The following is a 16,077-nucleotide window of genomic DNA, read 5'->3' on the forward strand; positions in this document are numbered from 1 at the left end:
GACAGTGATGTATAAAGGAAGGCAGGAAACTAAAGAAGCAAAGCATTGGAAGGCAGAGAGATCAGAAAGGAGGCTCCCCTGGTCTCATAAGTTTTCAAATGTGCAAATATAAAATGAGCACAGTAATATATGAGATATCATTTTAAAAATTCAGAGGGTAAAATAACAAATCCCCTGTAATCAGAGAAAAAACTAACTGGGGTTAAAGCAGCACCAACATGGCAAAACATGTATTATCAAGCAAAGTCGGTTCAGTTCTCAAACTTGCAGGATATCCAAAATCAGTTTGCTCATCTTTTGTACATTTGTTTTTGTTCATTCATCATTCATTCATTCATTTGAACATTTGTTGAAAGTTTACTATGTACAAATCCATGTCCTGAGAAATGTGAGAAATATTAATAGAGGAAGACATTTTTCTGCATTAGTCTCATCACTGCAAAATTGAGAATGAATTTGGTGAGCTGGTGGTACTGTTTACCTTAGCTACTCTGAAAGTCTATCTATGAAGTAAAGAAGACTTTAATCACGTAAAGAAGACTTTGATCCTTGCTGACACTGAAGATAGTTAATCACCAGCACTCTCTGGCAAAATGTCAGATAATATAAAATGGCCTCAAAGGAAAAAGTTCGGGGATATGTTGTCTGTCAAATTGTATCACTGTGTAATGACCTGCTCTGTTTGTAATCAGGGTATGTGCTGTTGTGTTTGGCTAAAACGTTTATTTTGAAGTTTCTATCTTTCCAAAGCACATTTATAGGGAACCCAAGGTAGGGGATTCTGGTCTTCTATGGAATGGAGAAATAAAGGCTTTCTATGAGATTTGAAGTCAATTGTGAAATAAGTGAGACTTTTGGATGCTGTCATAACTTGAGTCTTTCCAGCATCACCAAGGAAAGGTGAGGTTTGTTCCTTCCTATTGATTTTGGGGAAACAGGATCCAGCTATTTACCAGGATGTCCTGGGCACAGTTTTCCAAGAGGCAGAGGTCTGGACTTGATGAAGTCTGGAGGTCCTTCCTGATTCTATGAACAGATGCCACGAACTAAAACTTGTTTCCTATTCCAAGCCAAGAAATTAAATATTTATAGTTTCGTTTTTCATCTAATGATCTTGTTTCCTTTTATATTTAATTCCAGCAGTTGGCTTGAGAAAGCCTAAAGGTTCTATTCAAAATTTTATGAATCCCTAGGCCCACCAGATTGTTAATTGGATGGTGTATTACTATAAAGGAAGTGAGAAATGCCTAGCATAATTGTATAACGTTTGTTTTCTCTGCGCTGTGGGAATTCTCAGGGGTTTCATTAGCAGATGGTTACTGAAAGCCAGAATCCTGGAGTCTGGACTGGTGAATAGCATTCTTCTTAATTATTCAGTAACTAGCCTGCACAGGTCGGGTCTAAAGCACAGATACTAAATTCAGAGCACGCTGGACAACAAATTTCCTTATCTTGAATTAGGATTTTATTCTCTTCAATTAAGCAGTGCTAGGGGTACATAACACTAATTCATCAAAGACATTGGGTGTCTTATTTACACGTGAGTCACCATTATATGAGATTTATAGACTAGATATCCTTTAAAAGCTGTCTAGTTTCCATTTATATACTTAACTTGGTAAACAAGCTAAGTAGCTAAATGAAGGCACTTCTCCAAAAATGACTTGTAGAGAAAAATTCTTCCTCCAGGGCTATGACAACTAAGTAATAAGAAAAAACACGTAAATGGTATCATGATAAACTTCTTGGTAATATACCAAACCCTGGGGTTCATCTAAACTGATGAGTTTGCTTGATCTATCCCTATCAGATCAAGATTGTTATGTCCCTGGTCACATTCTAATTCTGACTCATGACAACTAAGCAAAGGATACAATAATTACGTAAATAATATTGCCATGTGTTGGGCAGGGAAATTTGGTGATAGCTATATAAGAGTTCATTATTCTACTTTTTTATTTTAGATTTTCAATTTCCTGAAATAGAATGCATTTAAAATTTATAAGAGTTGTGTCCTGATTCTATTGAATAAAAAATAAGTGTGGTAAAAGTTAGTAAATATTTGTAGATGTTGAATATATAATCCAGGACTTGGCTGTCATGCCACCTTAGGCAACTTGATGATTCTGTGTTCCGTTTTTGGTGATGTTGTTTTGAGATGGAGTCTCACTCTGTCACCCAGGCTGGAATGCAGTGGCATGATGTTGGCTCACTGCAACCTCCGCCTCCCAGGTTCAAGTGATTCTCCTGCCTCAGCCTCCCAAGTAGTTGGGACTACAGGCGTACATCAACACACCTGGCTAAATTTTTTGGTATTTTTAGTAGAGAAGGGGGTTTCACCTTGTTGCCCAGGCTGGCCTTGAACTTCTGGCCTCCAGTAATGCACCCCCCTCAGCCTCCCAAATTGCCAGGATTACAGGAGTGAGCCACCACGCACAGCTGGATTCTCTGTTCCTTGAACTTCATCACATTGATGCCAAAGTCCATATGGAATTGGCATAGCATACTAGAGCCCCAAACTCCTGAGGTCAAAGGATCCAGCTCTCTCAGCCTCCATGTAGCAAACATCTGTACTACAACCAATTTTATCCAGGTTAACCTGATTGCACCAACTCTCCTGCTTAATTCAAAGGAGCAGCCAGCTTCACAATGCATCCTCACGTTGTTTCTCCTTTCTCCCTATCCTCAATCCTTTTGTTCCCACACATATTCTTTGAGATTAAATCTCTAACAAAGAACAGTACAGAAATTTTGCCACAAGCACTTCAGATTTTGTTCACAGCATTGACGGAAATTCAATACAGATGGAGATAACAAAGATAATATTATGTTTAAAAATTCATAATTCCTTTTCTTCAGCTTTATTGAGAAATACTTGACACAATATGTATGTACTTAAAGTGTACAGCTGGATGTTTTGATACATGTTATGCGTTGTGAAGTTATCACCAAAACCAAGCTAATGAACACATCCATTAGCTCACATAGTTCACTTTTCTTTATGTTTTTTTGTTTTGTGGTAAGAACACTTAAAATATACCCTCTTGGCAAAAATACTTCCTTATTGCTATTTTTAGTGGATACCTTGACAGTTGGTATACTTCGTCACCCAGATAAAGAAAGAGACACAGCAAATGTGGAAAAAAATGATTGAGTTTTATTGGGGAAGAAAGATGTTTCTAAGTTATCCTATATGGTATTGCTATAGCTTGAATATTTATCACCTCCAAAACTGTTGAAATTTGATGCCCAATGTGGCAATATTGAGAGGTGGGACTTGTAAGAGGTGATTGGTCATGAGGGCTCTGTTGCCATGAATGGATTAGTCCATTGATCAATTAGTAGATTAATGAATTAATGAGTTAATAAGTTAACGGGTCATTAAGAGACTGGGACTGGAGCTTTATAAGAGGAGGAAGAGAGACCTGAGTGAGCATACCCAGCCCCGTTGCCAGGTGATGCCCTGCACTACCTCAGGACTCCACAAAGTCCCCACCAGCAAGAAAGCTCTCACCAGATATGGTTATGGTTCCTTGACCTTAGACTTCTCAGGCTCCATAATTGTAAGAAATAAATTTATTTTTTAAATAAATCACCCCATTTCAGGTATTCTGTTGTAAGTAACAGCAAACAGACTAAGACAAGTAGGTAAATCATTATGAAGAGAACTATCTAGTAGTATTTTTCAAAATATTGTCCTGAACATATACCAAGGTAGATCGCATTCTGGGCCATAAAACATACCTTAATAAGTTTAAAATAATAGAAATCATACAATGTATGCCCTCAGGCCGCAGTGGAATTAAACTAGAAACCGATGACAGAAAAAGAACTGAAAAATCCCAAAATATTTGGATAGTCAACAATACATTTCTAAATAATACATAGGTCAAAGAACAAATATTGAGAGAAATAAAAAAGAATATTTTAAGCTAAATAAAACTGAAAATACTACCTATCAAAATCTGTGAGATGCAGCAAAAGTAGTGCTCATAGAAAAATGTATAGCGTTAAATAGATATATTAGAAGAGAGATCTAAAATCAATTATCTAAGCTGCCAGATTAAGAAGCTAGAAAAAGAAAAGTAAATTAAATTCAAAGTTAGCAGAAAAAGAAATAATAGAAATTGGAGCAGAAACCCGTGAAATTGAAAACAAGAAATCAATACAGAACTCAAAAGAATCAAAATCTGGTCCTTTAAAGAAGATCAATAAAAAGTATAAGTCTTTAGGTAGGCTAACTAAGAAAAAAAAGCGATACAAATTAATAATATCAGAAAAGAAAAAGGGGGGCATCACTGCACTGCAGAGCCCATGGATATTAAAAGAACAATAAAATAATACTATACAAAACTTCATGCCCATAGATCCGTTAACCTAGACGAAATAAATCAATTCCTTGAAATGCAGTCTGTGAAAACTCATACAAGAAGAAACAGCTAATATGAAGAGCCCAATATCTATTAAAGAAATTGAAACAACAATTAATAACCTTCCAAAACAGAAAGCATCAGACCTAGATGAGTTCACTGGCGATTCTACCAAACATTTAAGGAGGAAATTATGCCAATTTTCTACCATGTCTTTCAGAAGACAGAATTAGAGAGAATACTTCCTAACTCATTTAGTGATTCCAGCATTACCATAATACCATAACCAGACAATGCCATTACAAGAAAACTAGACTGGTATTTGTCATGAACATAAATGCAAAAACCCTCTGACAAAATACTTAAAAAATCATATCCAACAGTGTATATAAAGAATTATATGTTCGTTGGCTCCATGTATGTCTTCTTTTGAGAAGTGTCTGTTCATGTCCTTTGCCCACCTTTTAATGGGTTTTTTTTTCTTTTAAATTTGTTAAGTTCCTTATAGATGCTGGATTTTAGACCTTTCTCAGATGCACAGATTGCAAAAATTTTCTCCCATTCTGTAGGTTGTCTGTTTGCTCTGTTAGTCTCTTTGGCTGTGCAGAAGCTCTTTAGTATAATTAGATCCCATTTGTCCATGTTTGCTTTTGTTGCAATTGCTTTTGGTGTCTTCATCATGAAATCTTTGCCAATGCCTATGTCCTGCATAGTACTGCCTAGGTTTTCTTCTAGGATTTTTAGGTTTTGGGTTTTACATTTAAGTCTGTAATCCATCTTGAGTTGATTTCATCAAATTTAATAAAATTATGAAATTATTAATTTCATAATTAGAGAAATGCAAATCAAAACCACAGTGAGATATCATCTAACACCAGTCAGAATGGCTACTACTAAAAAGTCAAAAAATAACAGATGCTGGCGAGATTGTGGAGAAAAAGGAATACTTTTACACTGTTGGCAAGAGTATAAATTAGTTCAATCATTATGGAAGACAGTGTGGCAATTCCTTAATGACTTAGAGGAAGAAATACAATTTGACCCAGCTATCCCATTGCTGGGTGTATACCCAAAGGAGTATACATCTTTCTATTATAAAGACACATGCATGTGTATGTTAATTGTAGCACTATTCACAATAGCAAAGACATGGAATCAACCTAAATGTCCATCAACGATAGACTGGATAAAGAAAATGTGGTACACATACACCATGAAATACTATGCAGCCATAAAAAGGAATAAGATCATGTCCTTGGCAGGGACATGGATGGGGCTGGAGGCTATTATCCTTAGCAAACTAATGCAAGAACAGAAACCAAATACCATATGTTCTCACTCATAAGTGGGAGCTAAATGACGAGAACACATGGACATGGGGAGGGGGGAACAACACACACACACTGGGGCCTGTTGGAGGGGAGGAAGTGGTAGGAGGAATAGGGTCAGGAAGAATATCTAGTGGATGCCAGGCTTAATACCTGGGTGATCTGTGCAGCAAACCATCAAGGCACATGTTTACCTATGTAACAAAAGTGCACATCTGTACATTTAACCTTGAATATAATATAAAAGTTGGAATTTTTATTAAAAAAGCCAATTTAAATAAAAAACTGTAACTACTAAAAAAAATTATACACCATAAACCAGGTATCCAAGGCCAATTCAACCTTTGAAAATCACATGTTCCATCACCTCAACAGTCTAAAGAATAAAAATCCATCCATCAATAGGCTAAAGAAGAAAAACAGATGATTGTATCAATAGATGTAGAAAAAACCTTTGACTAAACCCCTCAAAAAAATTCATGATAAAAACTCTCAGTAAACTAGGAATACACCAGGACTCACTCATCTGTGTAAAAAACATCTAAAAGAAATTTTAGCTAGCATCATAGTTAATGGTGAGAAAATCAAAGCTTTCTCACTAAGATCAGGAACAAGGCATGGATGTTCCCACTCACTTCTCCTTTGTAACATCTTACTGGAAGTCCCAGCTAATGCAACAAAATAATAAAGAAAATAAAACATATGTAGGTTGGGAAAAAAGAAATAAAACTGTCTTTGCAGATGATATGATTATCTGCGCAGAAAATCTGAAAGGATCAACAACAACAACAAAAAACTGGAATAAGAGATTACAGGAAATTTGCCAGATACAAGGTTAATATACAATAGTTCATTGCTTTCCTACATACCAGCAATGAACAAGTGGAATTAAAATAAAAAAAATGCAGTACCATTTACATTCGCACCCCCCAAAATGAAATATATGTGTAAATTTAATAAAATATGTACAACCTCTATCTGGTAACCTACAAAAGCCTACTGAAAAAAATCAAAGAAGAACTAAATAAATGGATAGAAAAAAATATTGTCAAGATGTCAGTTCTTTCCAACTTAATCTATAATTGAGCACAATCCCAATCAAAATTCAAGCAAGTTATTTTGTGCAGATATGGACAAACTTATTCTAAAGTTTATATGGAGATGCAAAAGATGCAGAATAGCCGACATAATATTAAAGGAGAAGAACAAAGTTGGAGGCTGACAATACCTGATTTCAAGACTTACTCCAAAAAGTACTCAAGACCCTGTGGTATTGGTGAGAGAGTAGACAAATCAATCAAATAAAATAGAGCGTCCAGAAAAGACCTACATAATTATAGTCAACTGACATTTTATAAAGGAGCAAAGGAAATACAGTGGGGAAAAGATCGTCTTTTCACAAATGGTGCTGGAGCAACTGGACATCCACATGCCTAAAAATGTATCTAGACACAGATTATTCAAAAAATAATTCAAAAAATATCATTAATCTAAATACAAGATGCACAATTACAACCTTTTAGGAGATAACATAAGAGATGACCTGGGGCATAGTGATGACTTTTTAGAACAAAAGCGCACAATCCATGAAAAGAAAAATATTGATAAGCTGTATTTCATCACAATTAAAATTAATACCCTGTGAAAGACACTGTCATCAGAATGAGAAGACAAGCCACAGAATAGGAGAAACTGTTTGCAAAAGGTATGTCTGATAAAGAACTGTTACAGAATACATAAAGAAAATCTTAAAACTCTATGATAAAATGAACAGCCCAAGGAAATCCTGTCATTTATAACAATGTAGGTGAAACTGGAGGACATTACGTTAAGTTAAATAAGGCAGATACCAAAAGATAAATACCCCCATCATACCCCATGATCTCACTCATGCTGGCTGCAGCAGGGAGGCGCTGTGGGGCCACACACTCCATGGAGCCGGTGGGAGCCCTGCCCCTTCTGAGTTAAGGTAGGAGCTCCTTGAGTGCTGCTGCAGCCGACCCAGGCCTCCCGCTCCATGGACCAGGCAGAAGCTCCACCCTCCTGGGCGGGGCTGTAGCTGCCCAAACTGCGGCTGTGGATCCCAGCCTCCCTGTGCTCTTGGGGAGGGTGGGCTCAGGCAGGATATCCGCCCTCCCAGGTGTAGCTGCAGCCCCTGGACCCGGCGGCTGAAGACCCCGGCCTCCCACTCCACAGAGCAGGCAGGCAGGAGCTGGGGACAAGCGGGAGCCCCGCTCCTTCTGAGTTGGCAGGGCAGGAGCTCCCCTGGTGCAGCTGCGGTTGCCCTCCCAGGTGCAGGACCTGGGCTGCTCTGCAGCCTGCACCCTCAAGGGGCGGGGAAGGGCAACCCACTGTCCCTTCAGGCTCTGAGGTGTCTGCTCCTGCTGCCTGGCCTCTCTCCACTCCCAGGGCCTCTCCATCCCAGAGCGGGGTCTAAGGGCAGAGCCCCTGGGCACACCAAGCCCTGGGGCCATGAATGGCAGTGGGAAGCAGGCAGATTCCTGGGCAGAAGAGGGTGGGTCCCTAGTACGGCCCAACCTTCAGGCCAGGGAGGGCCTGAAGGCTGGGGGCTGGGCCACCAGTCCTAGAGACTGGAGTAGGGATTCATAGATGCAGCCCACCAATGGCCGCCAATGGACAAATCCACAGGCCCTTCCTCCCCTCAGAAGTCCATGAAAGCCTGGACCAGCCAGACCAGAGGAGGACAGCCAGAGCAGGGCAGGGGACAGAGAGAATAAAGAGATGACTGATGGTATGAGAGGAGGAGCTGCAGAGAGGAGCTACCGTCTCCTCTCTGCTGATAGCAGCAGACAACGGGACTACCAACAGCACAGAGGAGCCACCCTCTCTGCTGAGAGCTTCAGAGACCTGCAGAGATATCCAACCAACCTGCCTACAGAAAGAAGCCACTCTCTCCAGGGCCTCCTCCTCTTATGAGCGCTGAGCACTCAATGGGACGACCTGCCTGTAGAGAGGAGCTACCCACTGCAGTCTCCTCTGAGCTGTTTTAACACTAAATAAAGCTCCTTTTCGTCTTCTTCACCCTTCACTTGTCTACACGCCTCATTCTTCCTGGACGCAGGACAAGAACTCAGGCAAAGGTGCCACCAGCCACAGAGGTTTCCAGGAAGCAAACTGACACCCCAAAGATCCCGGAACAACATGTTAAATCTAAAGAGTCAAACTCATGAAAACAGATTAGAATAGTGGTTGTCAGAGGCAGGGTGGGGGAAAAATAGGGGGATTTTGGTCAAAGGGTACAAACCCAGTTATAAGATGAATGTCCTGGAGATCAAATGTATAGCATGGCAACTATAGTTGAAAATAATGTGTTGTATACTTAAAATTTGCAAAGAGAGTAGATCTTAAGTGTGCTCACCACACACAAGAAATACTAACTAGGTGAGGAGATCAATCTGTTAATTAGCTTTATTGTGTTAATCACTTCACAATGTGTACATATATCAGAATGCCTTAAATATGCCTTATGCCTTAAATATGTACTATTTGTAATTTTATCACAATAAAACTAGGGAAATTTTTTCAAAATCTGCAGAAGACCTGAATAGACATGTCAGCAAAGAAGATGTACGCATGGCCAATGAGCATATAAAAAGATGCTTCACGGAATTTCAGAGCTTAAAAACCAGTCTTTTGAGCTAACCCAGTTGGACAAAAATTAAAACAAACAAACAAACAAACAAAAAAGAAACTAATTTTTAAAAATGAACAAGTCCTTGAGAAACATTAGATAATATAACTAAATTTACAAATTATTGGCATTCCTGAGTGAGATGGAGAAAAAGTAAATAACTTGGAAAACATATTTGAGGGAATAATTCAAGAAAATTTCCTAATCTTGCTAGAGAGGTAAACATTCAGATACAAGAAATCAAGAGAACACCTGTGAGATACTACATAAAATTAACAGCACCAAGGTATATGGTCATCAGACTGTTCAAGGTCAAAACTAAAGAAAAAAATCTTAAAGGCAGCTGGAGAAAAATGTCAGATCATATACAAAGGGAACAAAAGGAACCCCATCAGGCTACCAGCCGACTTCTCAACAGAAACCTTCCATCTAGCAGAGACCGGGGACTTATTTTCAGCATTTGTTTAAAAAAAAAAAACGAAATTCCAACCATGACTTAATTTTAAATTAACAAATTCTGACTAAGCCAATGGAAACTTAGTGAGGGTGTGCTCCTGACGAATATACAAAGAGGGGTTAGGCAAAATAATATGACTTTAAGCCCAGCTGTCTTCAGGGAGCTCCTGAACTTATCTGTCATGCCTGAGGGAATGTTCACATAAAAGAGATGTAGTCTCAAGGTGAATATGTCATAAAAAAGGATAAGGACATTTGTTCTAATATAAAATCAGCCATGGAAAGTAGTCATTTGACAACTTACCCCCTGAGACTAATTCAACAGACCCATCATGAATGATACATGAAAACTAACTTGCCTGTCTTAACTAAGTCCTGGCTAAAGAACAAAGAGAAAAGAACAGGCTATAAGAAGTAAGGCCAAAAGTCAAGTTAAAAGAGTCATACTGCAAGAGTTGGAGTGTTTATCTATACATGCATATGCACATGTGTATGTTATACTTCTGGGTTTATATATACGTATGCATGTTTATATATACATATGCATTGTATATGTATGAATGTGTATATATATACACCAATATGCATGTTTATACACATTTATATATATGTTTGTATATACATATACCTGTTTATATATACATATGCATGCATATGCATTACTTATATTTCCAAATGTATAGACACACCAATATACTTGATGTGTATATTATACATCGTGTATTATTAAATATATATAATCTTATTATTTATATATTAAATTGCTTTGCTAAAAATCTATTGGATTCAGAGATCTTTGATGTAAACTTTTAAACTACACAAAAACTATCTTTGAATAAAATATAGCCAAAGGAATAGGTAATTCAGAAAAGTAAAAATAAAGAAATGGGTAATAAATATTTGAGAAGATGCTCAACTTCATTAATATTCAAAAATGCTAATAAAATGAGAACTATTTTACTGGTAAAATTGGTTTAAAAATGATATCAAGTATTGGTGAAAATGCAGGGAAACTGTAATTCCCATCATTGCTGCTGGGAATATAAATTGGCTTAACCACTGTGGGAACAGTTTGGAAGAAACTGTAAACTAGCAAAATTTAAAGTTATGTATACTCTCAATCTAGGAATTATACTTACAAACTCACTGGAAAAACCTTACCTGGAGTTATATAGGAAGTGGTTTACTGCTGAATTATTTTTAGTAGTGAGAGTTGTAAATAATGTAATTCCATCAACAGAGAACAATCTAAATATTTTCATGTGCTAGACTTTTGGTCCAGATCTCTTTAAATGTTTATGTTAGTAGATGTTAAAAACATAATACTGAATGAACAAAGCAAGTTATAGGCTATGTATGCTATAGCACAATTACATATATTTTTTTAAATCCAAAAAACACTGTGTCATATGTATATGTGTTTTTATATAAAAATAGGATGGAGACATATAAACTAAATTCTTGGTAGTTGATGACTCTAGGTAGATGGAGGAAGGGAGTAGGAATGTGAATAGGATGAGAAACAGAGGGATTTCCTTTCTATTTCCAATGCTTTCGTTCTTTTAAGACAGACAAATCAAATATAACGATATTAACAAGAGTTAATTCTGGAGAGTGGTTTCATGGACTTTGATACTTCAATACATTATATTTCTGTATGTTTTGATGTCTTTCTAAAAAGCAGACGTAAGTTATCTTTGAGAAAATGTAAGCACTAATGATGGTTGATAAATGAAGACATAGCTTCATCTTTGTATCTATCTTATAATTATCTCAATTATGGCACAGTGTCTCCAAAACATACTATGAATTTCTGTATCAGTGCAATATGTAATTCTCCTTCATTTTCTTAAAATATGTTGTGCATCTTGTAAGTTAGTAAACTGAAATTACTGAAGACGTGAAACCATGCTAATAACAGACCGTGAGCATAATTAATCTTTGTGTGCTGGGTAAAATTGCATCCAGCCTTGTGTGACATTTAATTACAAAAAAAAAAAAGCCTAATCAAGTAAAGCATATAATCTCAGAATTACTGCTTAGGTTCAATTTGTGAAATTACAGAAAAAGATTTCAGTCCTATCCCCACTCTCCTATGCTATTAATTGAGGCAATAGTTTTCATTGTTTAAAATTGTACACTTAATATTAGTTAGAAAAAATTAGAGAGTATGTATCATCAGTATATTTACTTATTCATTCATTATTTTATCATTTGTACATATGTGCTATATCAATTGGTATTAAATACCAGAAAAAGTTTAATGTTTTTCTATTTTTATACATAAACAGACATTCCAGTAATGTCATTCTAAACATGCCAATGAATCATCTCACACTATTTTGGAGACCACAGAACTATAGAATCATGTATAAATTTATTTGCATCCATTATGCTCTCTAATCTGGCTCTATGGATATTGTTCAACATCTCTTTTGTCCTGCTATTTCTACTGCTACTAATATTAGGTTGGTGCAAAAGTAATTGTGGTTTCTACCATTCCTTTTAACGATGAAAATCACAATTACTTCGGCACCAACCTAATACTTAACACTTACTGACCCGTATGAAAGTTGGTGCTTTTGGCCACTAGCCTACTTAGCTTTGCACTAATTCCTGATGTAAAACCTATGCTATAACCAAAACTTTTTTTGTATCGAATGGTTCACCCTACCTAACATATTTTACTAAACCTTTTTAATCCACCCATAGGCTAATTTCCTTGAACCTTCTTCCTATAAGACTTCTGGCCATGATGTTATTAAATTGTGAATCTAATTCATATTACGTGGCATTGATTTCCCCCTCCTTTTTTTCATATTTTGAAGCCATAGTTTGCACATTCCTGGAAAGCTCCCTTCAATAGTCCCATTTCAATGTGGTCTTGAGGGTGCATGGGCCATGTCAGTTCTGCTCAGGATTGAAAGTGTAGCACACAGTATAAGGACTAGCTGCTCCATAAATATTTCTTGAAAGAATAAATAAACCTAAGACTATATGTTTATAGAGAATATTTAATAAAATATAGATACATGAATTTTTAAAATGCAGATTCAGATTTACTGTACTATGAGTTTTATGGTTTGAGCATTTCATATCTTCTAGATTTCTTTGGACATCTTTTAGCTGAAGGTCAGAACAACAGTAAAAAGTATTAGGATTATCTAGAGAAAAGTGCTTTGCTCCTTGGCAAACACAAGCTTGAATTCAATCATTCCTGAGAAGAAAGAGTGAATAGAACTAAAAGACAACTGCTAAAGCCAAATCTTTAGTTAAACTTCAAGAAAAAAAAAAAAAAAACAGAGCTAAATTTACATTTTAAAAAATTGGCTATAATGCAATCTGGAAAAAAGTTGTGTATATTTAAAATTCTCTATGATTGATCAGTTTCTTTTGGTTTTACTCAATACTTTCTTTAAAATATTGCAAATGATAAAACTCATCTGCAGGTGACACTTTTTGCCCAAGTATCATTAAAAAAAAGGTGTACTTCTGAGTAAACTAATTGTGATGATATGTAATCTGTTGAAACCGGAGAAAATGTATCCTCTTGACAATGTAATATATAGAAAACTAAATGAGTTTTCCAATTATGATTAATAAAACTTGATTCTTTTTTTATGAATTCTATAGATAAAAAGTAGCACACACTTTTTTTTTCTTTCCTGTTTTTGCACCATTTAGTACTTTCTGTAAGGATGACTAATTTCTGTTTAACCTCTGAAGTAACTGAAAAGTGAAGTATTTAGGGAGGGTGGTGCGGGGGTGAATTGCAAAAACTCACGGTGCAGATGTATTACCCTTTGAGATACTGCTTTGACCCTATACTGGAGATTGTATGTTAGAAAACGGGAGCCAAACAATGTGCAGATAAAAACTAAGAACCTTGTCTCACAGCATCTACATTCTGTGGGATTCAGTTTTGTCCTACTGATTCTCCTTGCGTATTTATTTTACACAGGAAATCTGTTGGAAGTCAGACCCTAGACTTTCATATGACAGCTCTGTGCCTACTGCCTCAGAAAATACTTCCCCTCCCATTAGGCAGGATGGCTGTATTCAATAACATTGTTTATACTGGAATCTATCTCACCCCCTCCTATCTCATGATAGTCTGTGGCGATACATGTTCCATTTTCTCAATCAGCCTTCCCCTGAGGGAGTCTCAATCTTCTAACACATGGGATATTTACAGATCTGTGGTCTCTTGCCTAAACTTCATCAAGGTGAGAATTTTTTTTCTCTTTGCACTTTGTCCAACAGAACCCAGGCTCAAAAAGTGTTGAAAATTCTTATGTCCACACACACACGTATGTTTATTGCATCACTATTCACAATAGCAAAGACTTGGAACCAACCCAAATGCCCAACAACGATAGACTGGATTAAGAAAATGTGGCACATATACACCATGGAATACTATGCAGCCATAAAAAATGATGAGTTCATGTCCTTTGCAGGGACATGGATGAAGCTGGAAACCATCATTCTCAGCAAACTATCACAAGGCCAAGAAACCAAACACCGCATGTTCTCACTCATAGGTGGGAAATGAACAATGAGAACACTTGGACACCGGAAGGGGAACATCACACACCGGGGCCTGTCGTGAGAGTGGGGGAAGGGGGGAGGGATAGCATTAGGAGATATACCTAATGTTAAATGACGAGTTAATGGGTGCAGCACACCAACATGGCACATGTATACATATGTAACAAACCTGCACGTTGTGCACATGTACCCTAAAACTTAAAGTATAATAAAAAAAAGAGAAAATTCTTGTATCCAAAGCATATTTTGTACAGTCACAATGTCTTTATATTTTATAGTCAATTTCAATGCTTTAGGCATAATACACTTTTGATTCTACTGTTTATGCTTTTGGATAATGTTTCTAGCCTCAGATTCCTGGATGAGTACCAAAATGCATGAAGAGGGTGTAGTGAATGTGATCGTCACTTTCTATGCAGTTGGCTATTCATGCTCTCCATAATATTAATCCATAGATTGAGCTTTATTACACCAAATTGGGCTTATCAACTATCAGCTGACCGGTGATGATTTCAAGATCTTACTTAGTAGATCTTCTGGCACATCTTACTCCTGGGGCTTCTCTTAGGAGGGAGTTTTTAATGGGTGAGCGTTTTCTTGGATAAGAAGCATCTTGAAGAAGGGAAGCAGGGCATCGTTGGTATTCTCCTCATTTTTTGTGTTTGTCCCCAACATAGGCTGGCCAATCAAAATATTCTGTCTTTCTAGTCACAGTAAATACTTAGTGTGGCCTAGGGAGCTGACTAAAACCAAGCAAAGAGACACCATTGTAACCTGGCACTTTTGCCAGATCCTATGAAAAATAGACCTTCTTCCATAAGATATAAGCCTAGCAATCCTGGTAGCCATCTCATCACTATTGGAGAAAAAATCTAGCTTACATCAAGGGAAATGAGAAGGAAAACAGAGCCAAAAATTAAAAGGAGATATTTCTAACATCATTTGAGCATCTGGATCAGCCACATCATACATGAATAGACCACTGGAGTTTTCAGTTTCATTATCCAATTGTCCATTGTCCCCTTTTCTGCCTAAGCTATTTTGAGTTGAGTTTCTGTGACTTGCAGCCAAGACTTTTGAAATATACACCACCTACTTTCTCCAGAGATCAAAGTGGGCCACTCCAAGATTTCTAAGTGCCAGAGAGCCTAGAATTTGATCACTAAGCCAAGAACATTGTGAGTGACTTTCCCTAGGAATAGCCTCCTCCTATCCACTCTATCAAAGTTTCTCCCAAGGGAGAGGGAGGTGGGAAAGCATCCAGAAATGATAGCATGTGGGAAGTAAGTGAAATATTTGAGCCTCTCCCGAATCATCATATGTAGAAAAAGTAGAATAGAAAAATGTATATATTAATGGTAAAAAAGTGACTTGAGGACATTCAACTCCAAATGAATCTTGTCTTCCTCTCAGTATTAGGAAAATACTAATGGGTTTCCTATTTGTAAAGATAAATAACACTTACTGAGAGCTTATTATTATCCAAGTATTATTTGAATTCAGTTAATCCTCACATAAACTCTTTGAAGTAGTTACAATTATTATTCTCAGTTTGCAGATGAGGGAGTTAAGGGCTTAAGTAACTTGCTGAATGTCATGCAGCTAGTAAATTGGCAGAGCCATGAGTTGAAACACTATGGCTCCTGAGTATGAATCTAGTCTTTCCCTCTATACATTTATTATCAATTAAGGAAAGGAACAGATATCAGTAACACCTTCT

This window comes from Pan troglodytes, chromosome 3 (genome assembly GCF_028858775.2).
Source record: "Pan troglodytes isolate AG18354 chromosome 3, NHGRI_mPanTro3-v2.0_pri, whole genome shotgun sequence".
NCBI lineage: Eukaryota > Metazoa > Chordata > Mammalia > Primates > Hominidae > Pan > Pan troglodytes.